Source organism: Lepisosteus oculatus, chromosome 15 (genome assembly GCF_040954835.1).
Source record: "Lepisosteus oculatus isolate fLepOcu1 chromosome 15, fLepOcu1.hap2, whole genome shotgun sequence".
In the NCBI taxonomy this organism is placed as follows: Eukaryota; Metazoa; Chordata; class Actinopteri; order Semionotiformes; family Lepisosteidae; genus Lepisosteus; species Lepisosteus oculatus.
The window spans coordinates 26,838,077-26,860,497 of record NC_090710.1 but is presented as its reverse complement, the minus strand read 5'-3'; the positions used below and the strand labels follow the sequence as shown (position 1 = coordinate 26,860,497).

The 22,421-nt window shown below is 34.9% G+C and overlaps 1 protein-coding gene across 3 annotated transcripts in view; it reads left to right on the top strand.

The window, feature by feature from the left end:
• Nucleotides 1–22,421, top strand: part of il1rapl1a (interleukin 1 receptor accessory protein-like 1a) — a 514,328-nt gene that overhangs the window by 279,891 nt on the left and 212,016 nt on the right. The window lies entirely within an intron of this gene.

Below are 22,421 nucleotides of genomic sequence, written 5' to 3'. Positions count from 1 at the left end.
TTTTTAGTGATTAATTTCCATTTACCTTTCTTTAAGCACATCTTGAAAACTAATACATATAATGTTTTAGGTTTTGTATGAAGAGATTAAGGGATTAATATTTTAAGTGAGGTATTTATTGAAATCAATCATGGATTTGCATTGTCACATATTTCTTATCTCTATCTTACATCATAATAAGAGTGGGTTCATTAGATTACATTATTCCAGTTCTAAAACAATGAATTTCAGTGATGTGATGGTTTGATCTGTCACTTAAACTAAAGTGTAAGTCCTATTCTAAAGTCTACCCTAGGATCAGTAGATTCTATACAATCTGATTTAGACCTTAAGTTTAAATTTTTAATGTTTCATCATAGTTTATTGCTACGTAAAGTAATGGCATTGAACCTTACAAGTAATATTGAACTTTCTGAAATCCCTACTTATTTAACCTATACCTATTTATTCAGCTGTGAAAGTTAGGTAAGAAATCAAAATGTGATGCTGTGTGTTGTTTATTTGATTAAACAGGAAAAGCTAACTAAGATTTCTCTTCTATGGCAAGATGTTGTCTTTACATCAAACTCATTGTTTTTCAGAAGTTTCAAAGTTTCTCTTCAAATCCAAGCAGTCTTGTCAGGTGTTTCTTTTGTGCTGTTTGGCTGACAATTGTGAAATGTTTGTTTTGAGGAGAACATGTTCAAGAGAGCCATGAAAAATAAGTATTGCCTTCTTTTTCAAAAAGCCATTTTATCCGGTAGTTCAGAGTACTGAAGCAGTTTTGAGGTGTAGTCACAGCTTTTTTTATGCTAGGGGAATTATGCTGTGCTGCAGATTTATTTACATGCATGTATTTTTAAATGATTGGAAATTCTCCAATATTCTCTGTGCTTCTAATTTGTATAATAAAATATGTACAGTAGTGTGTGACACTTAAACTCATTTGTGTAGGAGTAGTGGTGAACCATGTTGATTATACTGTATGTATTGTTTCTGGTGATTGTTAGTGAACCTTGTCCTTAACAGCAAGGGAGATTGCAAGCAAGCCACTGAAAACCCGTGCTTAATTGGGTTTCTATAGAAAAATCTATGTGCATGTTTATGTAGTGAGAACATCTAGAGGCTGTATAGCCTTTGTTGACAGCACCTTTATGAATATGTTAGACACTAGAGTACAGTACATAACCTGGTTGGCAGATAGACCAAAGGTAATACTGTAGATCAGATATTGCTTTTCAGGCACTGGTATAAGTTTAAACTGTTTGGCCCTGAGCAATCCATAGGTGAACAATTATGAAGCATTTCAACTGTTAAATGCTCTCTGGCAAATGCTTTCAGAATATTTTTTACTAATCTTTTTCTGACAAAAGTACTGCACAGGCCAAAATATAAGTTTAAAAAATAAACTGCTGTTTAACAGTTCTGGTGGGGCCTCATACTGTGACTTTAGATTTTCTTATTACAAAATGAACATGTGTTAATGGTATTCATATTCACAACATAATCATTTAACTTTATCATATCCTATATTTATTACATCTTTTATCACTTTTGGTGCTGAGCTCATTCTTTTTGTGCATTGTATCAGCATCTCCAGAGCAATGCATAATTTTCTTCCCTCCAGAAATCCAAAAAAAGGCTTTGAATGCTGTACATGCTGTTGTGTTATCAAAAAAAAAATACCACCCGGCTTGCTTATGTGAATAAATTGCTCTCTGGCTTTACAGCTACACACATTGGTGAGACTGCTGGAGTCTTTATTTTTTAATGCAGCAACATTGCTGGTTATAAATGACAAGCAAAGCTCCTTCAAATCTTTGAAGGAGGGAGTAATTAATTTCGCTTTGGGGTTTTTATAAAATGTACAAAAATTAAGACTGGCAGTGATATGACAGTGTATTTAAAGACACATAGCTGAAGTTAGAAGAGATTCTAATTAGTGGATATGATAAAGACAAATGCAATACTTCTTAAAGTGGTTAAAGTAAATAGGTCTTAGTAATTCTTTGGCATATTGAAATACATTCATTTTAGAATATTAGAATGAATGTTCTTCCAGTTTAAGTCCATCAGCTGTGTTGGATTATGGGTATGAATATTAATTTGCTATTCATCCAATCACAGTGCTACAGGTGTTGGAACAGTCATTATATGGAACACTGATTTTATATGGGCAAAAGGGAGGAATGAAGTCAAGGCAGTTCCACCACCTCTAGCATTCTGATAATGTTTCTATCTGCCAATCTACTATTATTGCCACAGTTTATAGACCACCCAAACCCAGTGAAGCCTTCTTAGGTGAGTTTGCTGATTAACTCTCACTTTTATGCCTTATGTTTTAAAGCAGTGGTTCTCAAACTTTTTGGACCAAGTACCACCCCTAATCCAACCAAAGCATCCAAGTACCACCTACAAGTCATCATCTCATAGGAACCCCAGAAATTCTCAATGACCAACATGAGCGCGCATACATATAATAAATATTATAATAATAAACTTTATTTGATATAGCACCTTTAAAGGTGGCTTCTCAAAGTGTTTTACAGAAAAAAAAACATTAACAACAACTGTGTGCTCACAAGATTACCTGCGGTCGTAGCACGTATTTCTATGCATTCCTGTGTTTACAACGTTGCCATTGTTCCAAACTCACGCACATTCTCCTTTCTCCCTATTTGCTGGAGATAAAGTAGCTTTTTTTAAATACAATTGGTCACTTGCATCCGTAGCACGCATTACTATAGAGTGGTATAGAATTACAGAGTATCTCTTGTGTCCACTGAAGTATTAGCGCGCACTGTATCGTAGTACGTAGGCTGCGTATTCGACACTAATTAAAATACAAAATATGAAAACCCGTCCCGATTTTTCAATGCACATGACACAGTTCCATGGTCATTTGGTATACCACCTGGTGGCACGACACGTACCACTGCCGGTAAGCGTACCACAGTTTGAGAACCACTGTTTTAAAGGATCCTCATTCTAGGGGACTTTAATATACACATCGATTCAAGGTCTTCCAGTCTGGCTAAAGACGTCCTTTCTCTATTGGGATGTTTTCATCTTACTCAGTTTGTTTGTACTCCTACACATAACAAAACAAACACCTTAGATTTAATTATTGCAAATGACTCTTTTGTCTTCCACTGCTCTCCCCTTGATCTAGGCCTCTTTTCAATCTGGAATTACCTGTTTCTAACACTTTATTTCAGTCCTGTTTCTCTTCTCTCTGTCCCATTATCCTCAATATTGTACATGAATCCTTGAGCACTGGCATTGTACTAACGGTCCTCAAAACTGCTGCCATTACCGCCCCATCTCCAAGTTGCCCTTTCTTGTAAAAATTCTAGAACCTGCTGTCACACTTCAGTTACATAACCACCTCATGACAAACAACCTTTTCAAGCCCATCCAATCTGGCTTCCAACAACTTCACAGCACAGAAACTGCCCTGGTCAAGGTCACTAACGATCTTCTAATAGCTTCTGATTCTGGTTCTCTTTCTTTACCCATCCTTCTTGATCTCAGTGCTGCTTTTGACACTGTTGACCATAACATCTTACTTTCTCGTCTTGAGACTGTGTTTGGAGTTTCAGACACTGCTCTCAAATAGTTTGAATCTTACCTCACTGATCGCTGTCACTTTGTCTCTGTTAATGGGTATAGGTCTGAAATTGGTTTTGTTAAGCCTGGTGTTCCTCAGGGCTCAATACTGGGCCCCTTGCTCTTCAACATTTACGTTTCCACTTGGTCAGCTTTTAAGATCACGTGGCCTCAGCTATCATTTCTACGCTGACGATACTCAAATATACATCCATACCAAACCCGACACTGATGTGGCTGTCTCTATTCTATCTAATTGCATCTCTGACATAAAAATGTGGATAACTCAAAATTTAATTTAATTTAAAATTTAATCTGACATAAAATTTGGATGACTCAAAATTTCCTTCATCTTAACTGCGACAAGACTGAAGTCATGCTTATTGGCACCCCCATCAACTTCGTAAAGCCCGTCCTGTAACCCTATCTGTAGATGGTTCTGTACTTGAGCTACAGTCAAAATTGAAAAACCTATTTTCGATTATATTCGATTCTGGCTTAACATTCGACCCACATGTGCAGCATATTGTCAAAACATCTTTTTTTCACCTCAGAAATATCACTAGACTATGCCCTATGCTATCACTAACTGTGGCTGAAAAGCTGATCAACACATTTGTGTTCTCTCGAATTGAGTACTGTAATGCTCTACTCACTGGGGTATCTAAATCTACTTTGAACAAACTGCAGTATGTCCACAATTCAGCAGCCAGAATCCTGACCAGGTCTAGTGCAAATGATCACATTACTCCTATCCTGGAGTCCTTGCACTTTGTAATTGTGTTTTATCTTGTGTATTATTTTTATTTATTCTTATTGTCATTCTATAAAGCACTTTGAGAAGCCACCTTTTAAGGTGCTATATAAAATTAAGTTTATTATTATGAGACAAAGAACTAATTAATATTCATAGGTATAATTAATGTAAATTAAATTTTTTGTATATTTTTCCTATCACCTGTTAATTGCTACCAATGTGTTACATTCTCCTTAGATTTTAGTGACCTAACATCTATGGGTCAAAATATAAGATGATTACATTCAAGGAGTGAATTTTGAACTACATGAGAAAATGAATAAGCTGTAAGCCACACAGAGTGTAGTCAAGTGTTATGGTAAGAGTTTCACATTTTTGAAAAGATAATGTACAATGCCAAAGTATAGAAATAATAACATGAATAATAAAGTGCTGAGAGATTTAATATTATATCTCCAAGCAGCTTGCTGCTTCAGCAAGAGACCAGTTGTAGTTGCCATCTTACCACAGTGATTATTCTTCTGGATGATAATGTTTTCTTTTCCCTAGCTCTCTCACCTTGGGTCGTGTTTCTTAGGCTTCTTATCAAACATCAGTGTCTCTGAAAATCTTAACTTATATTTGAAATATTATTAGTTGCCAGATAGTCCATCTGTGCTTGACAGTATTGGTTCAATATAATAATCTACAGACCTGTAATGCTGAGATAAAATGACTTTTCTTTTTGATTGTATTTATCAGTAGAGCAGATATAGCATGATAAAACAATATGTAACTAGTCAGTCTTAAATAGATATATTCCTGAAAATGTCAGGTTGCCTTAGGTGGAGATATGTTATTATTGTTAAAAACAAATAGGAAATTCTGAAGATAAGTGGTGCCTCTGATAGCAGAGTATAACTATTGAACTCGGTATTGAACCAATAGCCAAACCTGCTCACCTTGAACATTGGTCCAAAAGCCACTGATTTTTTTTTCCCAACAAACTTCCAAGCTTATTCACTATTGACCAGGCTTTAAAGACATATCTTTTAATTTAACATGCACATTTTAAAACATTGTGAGCAGGTAGGCAGCCAAGCACATTTAAAATGAAAAGTATCAGGAACTCCTAAGTGGTTAGAATGCTTGTTCAATGCGCAGTCTTAGCCTTAAAGTCTAGGTTGCATGTTAAAATTCGGAAGTATTATTAGCCTTGACAAATTACGAACCCCAGGTATCTCAAATTAAGTAAGCACCATTAAAGTTGGGTAGGCTTGTTTTACCAGGGCATCATTGACTTGACACAGCTATCATCTTACCATTCTAACAGTGAGAAAACCATTAGTCCCTGCTTGATGCTAGCTCTGCTAAACATTATATGACCATCTTTAAAATGGGACTCACATTGTGAAAAGAATAAACATCTCAATGGTACACATGCTGGAGAATTTGTATGTCTGCCTAATACCTTTTATGCTGATAAAAGGAGTTTGATTCACAATCAGTGGCAGTGTTGTAAAAATTTACAAACAAAATCAAAACATTTTATCAGCCTTTGATGTCCTGCAATTATCCCAAGTACTTAAACATGTTTCTATTTAATGATGAATGGTTAATATCCAAAACATTAATGGGGTTGATGCCAAGTGTTTTGGATGGAACCTGTTCCTGATGGATGGAAATGATTATTTGTATAATTGCAAAAAGGGAGGTTTAGAAAATAAAATGGTAGGAACAAGCACATACCCGAGTCTCTACAAATCTAAATAAAACTCCATCACAGCAACCAAATGATAGTTACAGCAATGAATGAATAACCTTACAATAAACATAACACATGCTGCATGACCATTTTGTGAGCTCATTCAGTATATTATACCACATAAGGGAAATTTGCCACTTTTCCTTCTTTTACAGCTTTTAAGAAATATGAAGCGTTTTAAAATTAAAAGAACTTCTATTTGGAATGGTTTTGGACTCCTTAGTACCTGAACTTCAAAATACCCATTTGACTATTATAGTAGTAAATATAGTAGACTCATTAAATGACTTGTGTCTGGCTCATACAGCTATTTACAAATCTTTACTATTAAATTCAGAGGTTTCGGGAGGAACTTGGTGTCCTTATAGCCATACTTGTTTTATGAAGGTCTTAGTCATGAACCCCTGCTCAGAGGGTTAATTCTGAACATAATTAGGTCTGCCAGTGTCCTTTCCCTGGGAGAAAGCAGATAAGACACAGAAAGAATTATTTCATGTTCCTTAATCCTTCTGCTTAAAGATGATAGCAGAGTGCCATAGAATTTAATGTGATTAACATGTTCTCCAAGCTAGAACCCTTAAATTGCAAAGAACTATACACATGATGTATTTTTTTATCATTATTAAAATTTCTCATCTCACGGGATTCACTTTTGCGTTTTATGTCTACCCACTAATATTTTTGAGTATCATTATTGTGCATAATCTATGTACTACTTCCCTTGCTACTCAGTTTAAATGTCAGTCATGAAAAAAAAATAGTCTTTGCTAGTAAGAAATCATATAACAGTAACCCAGGTTTAATTTAGTTATTTTTTATGACTTCTCAAAGCATAGGCTAAATATACAGTATTTTAATCATTCTGATATTTATAATAAAATATGGCATGTTTATTTTAATACACTAACATTTAATTAAAATTTAAACAAATAGTCAAAATTAACCTGCTCCTGCCTCTTTGTGTTTTCTAAAAGCCACTTGATTCATTAACTATCATAAATCAAATGATTGTTGTTGTTGTTGTTGTTGCTATGGAAGACATTTATGGAAACAAATAATGATGTATAACCTTTAATGTGTTTAATTTAATCATACCTACAGTACTTAACTCAAAACTAGTGGTTGAAAAACCTATGACGATACAGTTTGAATAATTTTGGTGCGGAAAACTGAGGTTAAAACATCCATTATATTTATTTATAGCATATTTCATACAGTACCTTTTTATCTAATGGTGATTTTACATGGACAGCAGTTATGAATATACAATAGTTAATTCTGAAAGGTATAATGACACCCACCAACTTAACACATTTGAAGACGTTTACCATGTATTGAGATAAAGTGAAATTTGGCTTTACTTGCTTGACTGAAGACCAGCCTCCTGGCCATAGGTAAAACAGGCTAGGACCACAATAAAGAGTTAAAGGAGAGATGGACTGGAGAAGGGATGAATAGAAGGAGGGTGAAAAAATACAGATTTGTGTATGTTTTATACTGTAGTTTATAGAAGTGGAATTCTGAATGATTATGATTTAGTAAAGTTGGAACGAAAGTGGCTTAGTTGTCGTCACCACTCCTTTACTGTTTGTTGTGATTGGAGTATGGATATATTTGCTCTGTAGGCTATTTGTATTTACAATACAAAATTGATGGATATGACTTACGTTGACACAGTGACGAGGTTGGTCATCGAGTGACCATTTCAGGAATTTCCCTTTAAACGAACATATCCAAGAGTATTTTTTTACAAGAAATTTAACTTCTTTTAATTAATTTAAAGACATCCAGCGAAATCCTTTTTTGCTGCCCGTGGTGAAATTGCTGTCCACGTTGTGTCTTGTGCTGGGCTCTTTTCAGTGGACCGCAGGTAGGTATCTCCCGCTACTCACTTTCAAAAGCTCTCCCAGAGGCTACAATGTCGGTATGCGCAGATCCTCTTTAGGCCCAGGTACATTTCCAGCTGGCACAGACATTTGTCTGTCAGGGTAGGCTCTAGTGTTCAATGAAAATGGATGGATGGTAAACTGCACCTACTGTAACTGCAGTTTGTACTGTAGTGTGCACTTTATTAGTAAGTGTATCTTTTAACTTATATTTGTCAGCCTGAAAAGTGTTTAAAGGTCTTTAACCTGAAAAAAATATTGAATGCAAATAATAATAATAATAATGTAGCTTTATTAGCTCTATACAATTTCTTGCATTAGGAATTCATCTTTTCGCATTCCCCAGCTTGCTCTCCATGAGACACAGACAAGGAGAGAAGCTTGGGGTCAGAGCTCAGGGTCAGCCATTGTACAGTGCCCCTGGAGCAGTTGGAGTTAAGGGCCTTACTCAGGGGCCCAACGGAGCAGGATTCCTCTGCTGGCCACAGGATTTGAGCCAGCTACCTTCCAGTCACAGGCACAGATCCTTAGCCACAGAGCCACTGCTCCGCCCTCATCTGCCCACAAACCCTATCAAAGGTCTTAGTAGATAGTGTAAATGAAGGAAATTTTGTGTGTAGCCTTCACAACAGATGGCTGTTTACTAATGATTTGTATTGGACTGTATTTGCGTACAATCATGGATACATAGTGTGTACAGTATATAGTATCATATAGTATCATATTGTATATATATAGATATATATACAGTATAGGTGGGTAGCTGCGTCAGCATGCGTAGGCTGCAAAGGAACAAGTAATAGGTTTATTCCATGCTGAAAAAAAGAAGAAAGAGAACACAACGTTTCGGCCGTGGAGCCTTCTTCAGGTGTGAGAGAGACAGGGCAGTAGGCAAAGGTAAAGTAGCGGGAGAACAAAGGTTGGGAGGGAGGAGGAGTGAGAGGCGGGAGCAGGGGACAGAAAGAGAGGCCAATCAAGAGGTATACAGTATATACAGTACCTGTATATCATGTAGCAATTTTGACTATGGAGGTATCAGCAGTAATACTGTGTTCAGTCTGCTGAAGAATGTTTCAAAAGAATAAAGGTAAAAATTGAACACAATTTTAACCTAATTGGAGAGGGAAATAACAAAATCTCCACATCCCGTCTTACTTACATCATTTTCAACACAATGTTTTGCTAGTGTAGTAAGTCTTAGTACTAAGACAAGCTATTCTTTTGAACGAGGGCTTCAAGAAAACTGCATGTAAAGCAAAAGCAGATGACAGTGAATCTGAGGTAAGGCTCTCACAATCATTTTAAAGGGCTGAAAACCAAAAGCAAGACCTGGGTGAAAATGGTTGATTGATCCCAGTGGTGCGTATGTGTTAATGAATTCCACACACATACACACAATAGTGACTTAACGCATCTGGGGGCATTAATTAGGATGACGTGTCATATAATTAGTGCCTGAGCTTGCCAAATTAGCACATAATTAGCACCACTTTTTACAAGTATGGCAAATTGTCTTAAACTTCTGTTAATTAAATGTAAATTAAATAGGTAAATTAAGCCAAGAGTTTTTAAAACACCTTACCCTTATAAGAAGATTTAGAAAACGTTAAAAAATAGACATTTCTTCAGTGAACCTAAGAATTAAAAGGTATAAGGTATTATAATAAAAAGGTATTGAATTATTGATTGTTTATATACAGTACTTAATCCTCATGGCTTATAACTTCACAGATAGTGAGAGTGGAATTCAAAATACATGTACTAAGGAAATTAGTACTTTTCTTAGTCTTGAGGTGCTGCAGTGCAAATTGTTAAATCAAACGAATATAAGAATAAAAGAATATAAGCATTTATATTCTGTTTTCTGATTTGCAATTATGAGACGCTTGCTTGTACTACATTATCCATATTGCAAATATCATGACATACAAACGTCCATTTATACAAGCTGTACTACACATGCAGTACATATTGTTCCTCTGAATGTTTTTGTGTCTCAAGAGAGAATTTGAAACCTTGGACTTAAATATTCTTTTACCCTTGCCTTCTCAACTGGTAAAAATCATGTTTTCCAATATTTTACTTTGAATCCGAAAATTGCCCTTGAATACATTTGATATTATGCACCATAAGATGCATTCACAAATTAAAATACTAATTTTGGACTCTCAGTCATCTTGGATGTATTCTCTTTTGTTTTTGTTTATTAATGTCTTTCCCCTGCAATGCTTTGGAATATCTGTTGTTATATATATTTGGATAGGGTGGTGTGTTCCAAATATAAAAAACACTTTAATTAAATAAGAAAGCAGTTACCAGCTGTTCAATTTACATGTAGACTAACATTATCTCTGTTGCAGCTTTTAAAAATACAGGTCTGCATTAAAACATAAAGACCATAAGTGCAAGGCCAACCTAACAAGAGACTATCTGAAGATATACTGTATAATTAAGTTGTTGGTTTCTTTCATGAAATACATTTTCTAATTCCTGTATTGCTTTCAGCATGAAAGAACTACTGCAGCCTTTGCTCTATGCAATATTTTAAGATGCTACACATCTTTGCCCTTAAGTTTTGTTCATTATCCTATTAACAGTGGCTCATGCACAAACTCATTATGTTTTGTCTGTGTTGTATAAGCACCCAACCGTGCAAACTAACATGCAGAACCATTTTTTTTACTGTAGGTAAAAGCTATTGAGAAAGCACTTGAAGTGCATCTACCTTTGAGCCTTTTATTAGTACTAGAGTTTTTGAAATATAAAATTCAGTATCACAATATAATCTAAGTCATGTTTGCTAATAATTTTCGAGTGCAGCTGGTCCTGTAATTACAGATTATGTTTAAAACAAGCTTTTTTCTCTCAAATAGTTCTAATTGATTTAAAGAAGCTATCATTTCCACCATTATTTGTTTTCATACAGTATGCATTGCACTTCTTCAGGTGTGCATGCTAATTTGAAAAGTTATAAAGGATAGAATTTGCTTTTTAATATGGAGTCACAGAAGTTCGTGGCACATGATCCCAGTTAATATTAAAATCTTGAAATGCATAGAAGGTATTTTTTATACTAGTTAATTGCAACACGTTTGGGAAAGAGTACAGTATGGTCATTGTTATTGTTAGTTTCCCCACGTTCATCACTCTGCATTCCTACACATCTCCTGCAAGAGCCCCTGTGTTTTAAGTAGTTACAGTAAGTCTTTGTCTGGTGTATTCAGCATCATTGTCAAGTAGGAAAAGCCAACCCTACAGGCACAAAAACCTTCCTTATAAATGTGCATGTACAGAGTTGCTGCTATAGAAAACATTAATTTTGTAGTTGAAAACTGCAAGATAACAAGTCTATATGTGTTAGACACATATAAATTCTACTGTTTTTACCAGAAATGGATAGACCTTCTGTGTCCAAATTTAAAGTAATGCCTAGGCTAAGGAAAAGAAAATACTTCTCTGCCACTGCTCCAGTGTTGTGAAATGACCTTCCTCAGACTTTACAAGAGACAACTTCTTTAACTGTCTTCAAAACTAAACCTAAAATGTACCTTTCTATTAAGATCTACATCTGATTCCCTACATGAGTAAAAAAAAAACTGTATGCTTTTGTTTTTTTCCCCTTCTTTTACTTTTATTGTACTTTTATTGTGTTTTTCTTAATTCTTGATGTACAGCATCCTTGGGTTTGGAAAAGTGTTTAAACAGTAGATAAAAGTTATTATTATAATATTAATAGTCCTGATAAAAACTCCATGAATTATGTATTGCAATGGTAAAATAAAAGTATAGACTTTTTGGCAATTAAGATGTGCTCTGCCACCTGCTGGTAACTTTCAAAAGGTAAATCATATTCTGAATAAAATGTTCAATCCTTGCATTAACCTGTACAAAACACTAAACTTAAATAATGTATCTTAATACAATATGAGCTTGATTAAATATTTCTAAAAAACAACTAGACATGTTTATAATGCTGAAAATGTTGTAGCATGCACCATGCACCTATTGGTACAGATGGTCTATAGGAACACAGCCCAACTGGTGGTTCATTCTCTAATTGAAATATTTATTTTGTACAGTGATGGAAAAGTAATTCTTATTTTAAAAATGTCTTCACGTGGTTTGAAACATAGCACTCCTGGATAAGCATTGATCTAAATGCTAAATTATGGATTAATGGATAGAAGCTGAAAACAATAGTAAACAAAATCTATTTCTAAACTATTGTGCAAAACAGTGGAGAAAAATGTCTAAATCTGGATCTTAAATTGTATTTTCTAGAGCATACATATTGTACTTTTATCATCTACAACATTACAAGCTGTAGTGCTTTTACTTACACTACATTGCTTTACTTAAACCAAAACATGTTGTTTATCAAATAAATCAAATTTTAAGTGATGTATTTATTTTTACAGATTCATCAATTAATATGCTGAAATAATTACCCTATCTACGTAGCATAAGTAATCCCAAACTGAATTTGGGTTATCTATTTGAATTTGAGCTATTTCATTTGATTTGGAAAATACACTTCACGAAAAGGATTCTACCTACAAATACACTACATTTAAATGACAGCATTTGAAAGTACATCCATTTTTTAAAAATTAAATTGAAATATCATGGATCGCACAAGCCACTTATGCAGTTTGGTGATATGTGAGTAGACTTAAATACATTTTTTAAATTGAAATTAAAATACTGGGTTGTGAAAATGTTCAAGGAACAATATAGTTTCTCATGGTTCCATTTAAGAGTGAGCTTACATTAATTTAGAGGCAGAGGATAACGGGGAAAAAAAATCTCTGCTGCTTTATTGAAAGCAAAATGCTGACAAAATAACACCAGTCTCTTTACATTTGAACAAAGATTCCGTTGATTAATCTGTATAATCTGGCCTGTAATACAACATAATCGGAAGCAGAGATGCCCAGCTCTGGTCCTGGAGATCTGCTGTGTTGGAAGATTTTCATTCCAGTTAAACTCTTAACAGCGCAATTATACTAATTATTGGATTTCTTGGAGCATTTTAACGACATTTCCTAGCTCTTAAGGTGCTTTTTATTTAAAGATACATTTAAAACATTTTGGATCTCCAGGATCTAGAATTCAGTCAGAAGAAAAAAGGGGAGTATAATATTTAGAATAGTTTCAGTTTCCTCTTATTCTATTAATATACTATGGCATTATTGTTATTATGTGTGACAGTGGAACACACCTCCTACTGCACGTCCCACTCCGCAGCGTGTGGGAATGTGCAGCTTCCACACCTGACGGTAATCAGGGCTGCGCTTTAAGATCTCCACGCCCCAGGAGACGGCGTTCACGGCAGAGTCGAATGTGTTTCTTTCACCGGTGACACAAACCAATCTCTCCGATCAGAGAACCAAAACTTCTGCAGACCGCAGGGAAGACAACACGCGCTCTTCCGGTGTTCAGGCAGCCTCTTAACACTACCGACATTATCACATATGGTACTGTATTTACAGTGTGTCAAGCTAAAGTTCCTTATTATTGGATTTCAGAACTTTATAGTGCACCGGATACAGTATGCAGTATCCTTTAAATGAGATGTACGGTATAATACTGTAACACAACGGGGGTTCAGGCGGGCGCCCTTGCCGCATTAGGTCAGCCCCCCACCGTCGGGGGCTCGAACCCAGGACTCCCGCGTCACTCAACAGGGACCCAGCCCGGTGAGCTAAAGAGAGATCTCTCTACAGCCCAGTAGCTGTAGTCCTGCTATTACAGGGAATGGCGGTGACGTCACCGCTCTGGTAAGCCGGCTCTTACACAGTGCCTGTCGGCCGTAAGCGTTACAATACAAACTACAAGGTATTAGTTTTTATTATCAACTGTTTAATGTGCATATTGCTTGAATATTTTGGCAACACTTACTGATTGAGTTAATCAGAGAAAAGAATATGGGATGCAGGTCTTGTTGAAGGTGTAGTGGAGGAAGATGGGTGACATTATTCCTCTTTTAGGAGATCTAAAAGCAGCGGAGTCCAGACTACAGAGGTGAATCGATCATCAGTTGTTTACTGCAGAACTGAGGTCAAGGCAAGCCATAGCAGTGCAAGAGAACGTTTTCTCTGCCTGTTTCCCTAGCTGGGTTCCCTTTAGCATTTATAATAGCCAGGTGCAAACAAGTCCAGCAAAAACAGCGTTTCAATAGTTACTTTCTCATCTCAATACATTCCCTCATCCTGCGATTGAAATGGCAGCTGGAGTGACTTCCACTCCCCGTTTCCTCCTTTTGGACACTTCAAGTTTCGTGAACAATCGGTAGCCATCAGCAGTCTGCCTATTATTTATATCAGAATTGCAAAGACATGTTTTTAACAAAAATTAAGTGTAAGGAACTCATCAATGCTTCTAGTTACAGTTATGTTATGCAAGATATAGGCATAAAGTTACTAATGTTTACAGTTACTGTATGTTATAGAAAGCTTCTTCAGTGGGATTAAGTGAGAATTGTCTCATCCAAATATCACACTTGCCATTTATCAACCTAAACTTCAGTATTAGGAGAGTTAAAGGCAAATTTATTGGCACTGTCCATCTCCAATGGTGTTTCTTTATAGTTAGAAATGCTTTTGTAGAAAAAAAAAGTTTTCTTACTGTGAAGAATTGTTTTTGTGGCTGTCAGATGGATCGCACATTAAAGGTGCAAAGCTCCTTGCACAGCACATTCTGTGTCCGTGAGAAACATTCCCTCAACACTTTGACTAATATACAGTAGATGTGCAGAAGAAGGAATTGCTGTATTGAAATAGAAGGATCTCTCTTTAGATTCCATTTGTATCTCACAAAGGTGGGCTCTAGCCTCTTTCATTATATTCTAATTTCTGTTCCTGATCTATCAGTGTATATCACCAATGAATTGCAGACTACATAAATCTTATTGTGGTGTTCTGCTGCATTGTTATTCATATTAAGCAATGGTTGCCTAACCAGGACTGGGCAAATGCCTAGAACTGGGAGATGAAATGGTTGATTAGTATACCTGTCACGGAGTGTGTGAATGCGAGAAAGAGTGACACAAAAATTGCTTAAGCACAGGCTAACTCTTTCAATTATGAAACATCATTGCAAGATCCATTTCTGGACAACAACAGAACTACTTCAGAGATAAAATCTGATTTCATTTTTCCTCCAAAGGGTTCACAGTGAAATGATATTGACATTTTCTTTTATTATTTTTTGTTTGCTATCGACTATGAGAAAAAAGGGTATTGCATGAAAACACCACTGTGCTAATCAATGCAGTGAAACATTGAATTTAAAAGCAATTACTGACGTTTTTTTTTCTCAGCCTGTTTTCAAACATGTAATGTCACATGCTGCTGAGATACGCATAAATGGTTCTGACCTCTATCACTCAAATACCTGACATTTAGGTCTGCATATGTTTTTAAACTAATGCTGGTGCAGAAGCTAACCTCATGTTAACAAGTTCAGGTGAGTAGCTGCGTCAGCATGCGTAGGCTGCAAAGGAACAAGTAAGAGGTTTTTTCCATGCTGGAAAAAAAGAAGAAAGAAAACGCAATGTTTTGGCCATGGAGCCTTCTTCAGGCCTGAAGAAGGCTCCATGGCCAAAACATTGTTTTCTTTCTTTTTTTCAGCATGGAATAAACCTATCTATTACTTGTTCCTCGTGTTAACAACTCAGGCAGTACTAATAAGGTGTATCTGAACAATTAACATTTAAATTCTTCATTCCTTGTTCAGTAGATCTACTTTTAAAACTGACATAAATATTCCATTTTAATGCTCATAATATGAACTGTTTGGTTCAGTTCGTAAAAAACTTACCAAAGTTCTTAAAAAACATGAATCTGCTATTGATTATATAATCAGTTCCATTGGTTACTATTCAAATGAAATCTATCTGTAACAAAAGCCTTTTTCAGTGAGGTTATGTGAAGATAACATTTCAAGTCTGAAGCACAACTTGAACCCATCAACCTTACCACTTGCTGCTATATCAACAGTAGTGTGCTTTACAACATGCCCACAGACAAAGTGTACAAATAGTGAAAAAATGTATTAGCCATGTATTTCTCCCTCTCATTTCCCATGAGAATAATTAGCTTGTACATCAGAAATTTAAATACTGATTGGTGATTTAAGGTCTTTCTCATGATACAGTGTCTGTGCCCTGAGTTATTAATGCAATGCAACATTTGTTTCACACTGGAACAAATCCGTGCCAGCCCAAAAATGTAGTTTTCTAGCTTTTTTCAGGTCATTTTCACTTTAAAATAATTGCCTTTTATAGTCACGCAACAGAAATAAGCTGTCAAAAGGCATCTTTGTAGACTACACTGCAGGCTATTAAAAGCTATAATTGCAGGTTGATTTGTATACATCAAGGGTCATCTTTTTCCTGAGAATACGACAGCTTCTTAAAGCTACAATAAACCAAACAAGCAAAGGATGTTAAACAATTTTACTCTTCTGAAGTGATCGGTTGTTTTGAACCACAGTGTTAAGCTCTGGAAAGTTCAATACATTTTTAATCCTTTGTGTTTAATGATATGCTGAGGGATCTTCTATTATAGTTGCACCAAAAACAACCAAAATAAAAAAAAATATTTTATTTGATATTATATTTTACAAATAATAGCTTGTTGTCAAGCCTCACAACATTCAGCACTTGTATATTTGCACTTTAAATGTACATACTTAAGTTTAATAATCATTTGCATGGACTTCATATTTTTACCTGTTATAATAAATGGGATCAGTTTCATTAGGTCCAATTGTGATCATCTCTATTTTGGTACACTGTTTTTAACTCAGGTTAACTGACTCAACTTCAGGCACAACTGTAGTAGGGAGCACATGACCATAATGGGCATGACCAGACTATGATAGATCTTTTTCCTAAAAAAATAGGTTTCTGTTTGAACAGAATCAAAAGTCAAGGGAAAAACCGATGTACTGTAAGAGCACACTGCAAATTTCACACAAGCACTTCAAGAAAAGAATATTTTTTTTTAACAGCAGGCTCAACCTTTCTTAGATTGAAATCACTAGTTTAGATCAGGTTTGATGGATCAAATACAATCAATAAACTTCTACGTCTATGGTTGGATCGTGGAGCGGTTGACAGTAGGCTAAAGTGATTAAAACTGAATAGTGTATTGTCACTACTACAAGATACATGGCCATTTGACATTTAAAATTGATGTGAAGTTTGACAATGAATGTATTTTTATTTACATAAGAAAAGTCTAGAAAGTGTTAAAACTATATTTCCTATTATAAATGTACTGTCAGTACTTAAAACCTGGAACTATTTAAGCAACAGCATTTTGTAAAAAATATACACAAGGTCTTTTACCTCTTTGGCAGCCAAATCAGAAATTAATCTTCAGTAATGTATAACAGCGTTAACCTGCTGTGATTTAATTGTCAACGCAGTCAGAATATGCAAATCTTTAAAAGGTCACTGAGATGAAAAAAACTGTATAATAAATTGATTATTGAACTATCTGTTTTGTATTCTTTATCAAATGCTTTTAAATTGTCAGTTTACCAAAGTGTTTTGTTCAAGCAGGAACCTAAGATGGGAGCCACACTAATTAAGCATTACAGCTCAGCTTGGGGTAAATCATGATAATTGTAACCGTTAAAGGTGTTAAAAAGCACAACACATTAAAGGACTGTCCTAGATCCCTTAGGGCCATGTTTATGACAATATTAATTTTAAAGAGTTTTATTTTACAATACAAAAAACATCAGGTCTTGCATCTTTCTGCCACTTATTCAATTTCTAGTATAAATCTCATAACCAAAAAGAACTAAGTAGGTTGACATTTTCATGAATGAAGATTATGGCACTGATTATTGTAGACAGGATTCAAAAGGATAGAGAAGTTTCACCTACATGATCAGCACATTGTCTATGCATACCTGGGGGTATTCAGAAATGTAAAATTATATAGTTTTATTACTTTTCCTTTAAGCATCTGTGAATGCAAAATAACGTACACATGTTTATTTTATTCAAAACTTGAATGAGAATGCTTCTATGCCTGCGATACAGTGTAGGTTAAACTAATGTCAGCAAAGATTAAAGAGAAATACTGTAAAATGAAATATATTGATTTTAGAAGTACTCAGACCTGTGAACTCCACTGATATTTGTGGAAGCAACCTTTGGCAGCAGTTACAGTAACAAGTCTGTAAGTCTAAGTCTTTAGCAGTGTTTTCAATTTATGCCTATGAGACTTGGCAGATTTGTTCAGATTCTCTCAAGTTGTTTAGGGTTTGCTTATGGACAACAGTTTCCAAATCATTCCATAAATTCTCAATAGGACTCAGGTCTTTGAAGTCAGGTCTTTGACCGACCACACAAGGACATTCACTTTCTTATTCTTAAACCAATCTAGTGTATCTTAAGCTTTGTGCTTTGGATTATTCTCCTGCTGAAAGGTGATTTTTTCCTAGTTTTAGATCTAAAGCAGAATTTCCTTTAGGCTTGTCAGTATTTTGCTCCATCTGTGTTCCCATCAGTCTCGACAAGAATTTTAGTTCCTACTGAGGAGAAAAGGAGCTATATCAAAATACAATATTTTGACTACTTGCTTTGGCATGAGGAGACAAAGACAAATATTTACAATACATTTGAGTTTTGTGAGTGCAATGTATTAATTTCACATTTCTATTCTTTTATTTTTAAAGGGTCTATTTAAAACGGATCAGGAAATGTCTCTTTCATGTGTGTGTTGAATACATTGATTAAAAAACTACATTTCCCAATGTGTCGCACACCTTAAATAATTCCAGTACTATCCAAAGATATCCATACTATACATCAACTATATTAATACTATAGTTCTTGCAGACTGCTTCTTCTATGTCATTATTTATACCAGTTTTACAGGAAATCGTTAAAATGATATTAAAATATTTCAAGTGGTGCACACTGTACCTCAGCAATTTAACGATAAATTGCAATATTAACAATTCCAGCTGTTTTGAGTACCTTATAGTAACTCCATGAAATTAATTGTTTTCTTTGAATTTCTGTGAAAACATGCACTTTAAAAAATTTAGGTTCAACCCAGACTCTAATCATTTTAAAGCAGTACCTAGGCTATGTATTTTATATGTTTTACATATGACTTTTATTTTAATTTTGACATAAAATTATATATTTAATTATTATTATTTTATCATTATTATTATTATTCATCAGTTTCCCTACGGGATTAATAAAGTATTATCTACAGTATATCTATTATTATTATTATTATTATTATTATTATTATTATTATTATTATTATTATTAGAATAAGAAAAAAACATTAAATTCAACTAATGTTTCAGTAATATGTAGCACAACACAAGGGCCACTATTGATAGTTGTACCAGTAATAATAAATAATAATAATTTCTTACACATATATAGCGGTTTTCTGGATACTCCCCTCAAAGCTCTTTGCAGGTAATGGGGACTCCCCTCCACAACCAAAAATGTGCAGCCCACACCTGGATTAATTTTGACATGCATTCAATTTGGATGATTTGAATTATTAAATTATTTTTCAGAGTGTCATGACTCAAAGCCTTAACACCACATAATGTGACAATCAGGCAAATGTTTGTCTTGGCCTAAATTCGTCTTTTTTTCCCCTTGCAGACTGTGGTTATTGACCTTACTACTTTACTCTAAACTTGTGGTCAGACCTCTAAATTCATAAATAATCATGAATTAATACCCCTGACCTATCATACAGGATAATGAAACCATTGCAAAATACACATAATACTATCAATGACTTTCTTAGAGAATCTCTACAGCACTCAAGTGCTCTTGTGGGTAGCTGAGTCTAACTCTCCATGGACAAGTGGTTGGCATTGGAATCAGAATGTTATTGTTCTGTCACACTTTATGATTTTTTAAATTCTGATGTGTCTTTCTATTATCTTCTTCTTGATGTTAAAATGTGTGTTTTTTCCCTCTTTCTGCCATAGGTTCCTTTCATTGTTTAGCCTTTGACACCTTCTTTTTCGTAATAAAAAATACTGCAAAACTAACTTATTTAGACTCCTTTAAAGGGCTTTTACTGCAGGACTCAATCAGTACATACTGTAACAATATGCGAAAAAACTTTCGGTAAGCGCTGTCATTGGAAATGATAAATGCCACCAGAGTTACTACTCAAGAGTGCAAGGAACTTATAATAAGGAAAGCCGATAGTGACAGTAGTTTTGATATAAGTAATAAATTGCCTTGGAAATTCCCTGCCCTGATTGATTGACAGATTCAGTAGCCTTGAGGTTTAGCTGTATAGTGTTATAGAATTCATTTTCAAATACGAATTTAACAGAGTCCCATATATGTACTGTACAGTGCCGTTATTATTCCAGAGCAATATAATGTTGTTGTTTACTCTTATATATATATACAGTAATTATTTAAGTTTTTAAGTTTAATATAAAGCAAAGAATATATTTCACAAGCTCAATGATCTCACAGGGTGTACTGTACTTCAGGTATATATTATTACATCAAAAGTTTTGGATATTCAGTTTTTTTGTACCCCTCCACATAACAAAGGACACACCCTAGATTTAATCTTTGCAAACGACTTTTTTAGTCCCCCACTGCTCTTAGCTTAGTTTACCATTTAGCTATTCTCTTCAACCTGGAATTACCTGTTTCTAACACTTCCCCCTCGCGCTCTGTAAATTTCCGCAACTGGCGATCAATTGATCAGCCAAGGTTTGCAAATTCTTTTCTATCCTCCTTATCTTGTTTCTCTTCCTCTGACCTTCTAGAAGACAAAATCAGTTACTTGACAGTGCTCTTTTATCTACCCTTGACACCTTTGCGCCTTTAAAAACTCGAACCATCTCCTTCTCTTGCCCTGCCCCCTGGTACAACGACCATGTTAAGTCACAGATGTGAGTATGGTCACTTGTCACCACTAATGCTGTATTATACAGTATGTATTATTTCATATAATAAACCAGTAAGTCTAACAGTCAAACAATGAAATACATCATCTTATAAAATGATTATATTGTATGCATTATACATTTAATATTTTATTTTAAAGTTAAATGTACTATAATATTATAAATTAAACTATTTTCACATAAATAGTGGTATGTATCTTTTCTAAATTTACTGAACACTCTTTTATTCTAGTATGTTGCAGTACAGATTTCAGGTGAATTCATTCAAGTGATTCAAGACCAAGCTTATTTCTGCAGCTCTGTAGACTTTCAGAATATACCAAAAATTCCAGAAACAAATATTCATATGCCCTGCATATTAAATGAGACATCATTCAATCTGATCTCGCACTTGGAATGAAGAATCAGTATGCAGTAAAGTTATACAGATATTGTTCAATAAGTTTATCAGACAGAATTTTACTTACTTTTGAGAGCTGGGACAAAATAAGTTTTTCAGCTTAAGCAAGAAATACTCTTATACAAATTAAGCTTGCTGCAGAAAATGTATTTTAATTAAATACTGCAGGATGCTGAATAAAGTACTAAGCAATGAAATATTTTATAAAGTTAAAAATATTGATTTTGTCTCTAAGTATGTATTATACGTGGGCAGCACCATAGCACAGTGTTTAGCATTGCTGAAAATGCTATTTTAGTACTTTAGTCAAATTATGCTAATACAGTATGAGTTTTGTTCCATTGAGTAAATTCTGTTATGCAATGTTTTGAAGGAATGCTGATGGAGAATGAAGTGAATGAGAAGCACACATGATATGGGTGATGGAATGCAAGTCAGTGAACAGGTGGAATTACAGCCACTTAATCCTAGCTGTCCTGAAACGGGACAATTATTGGAAGTGGGACATGGACATCAGGGATGGAGAGGACTGTGAATTAGGAGGCCTGGACTGAGTGCCTAGTAACACCAGGAGCCCATGACCACAGGACCAGTGGTTTGGTTGCTGCGCTCTCACACTCTCAGGGGCGGTGGGTTGGACATGCTACCAAAACTGGGGAGAAAAAGAAGATGGAGGGAGCAGGAATAGGAGAAGGGAGAAGGGGGGATTGGAGACAAAGAAAACATGGTTGACCAGTGTTCCAGGGAGGGTTGATAACCTGAGAAAAACTGAAAGAAAAAATATTAGATTTGATTATTAGAAAATAATCTTAAATGCAAAAATGGTGAATATTGATTTTTTTTTCAAATATTCCTATACACCAATAATTACTGTACTGTATGTCTGCAACTGACAGTTTTTTTTGTCAGTGTGCTACTGTATACTTGTGTGCTGTTTTCATTGCTTCAATAACTAACCTTTCATTTTCTTAACATTAAAAACAACCACAAATTGGAATCCTTCAGAGAGTGAGATGGATGTCAGCCTATGGCAGTTTTTTTTCTCCAAAAGCACAACCCATATTCCAGAATAATCTACTTCTGAATGAACTAGCTTGCTCAATA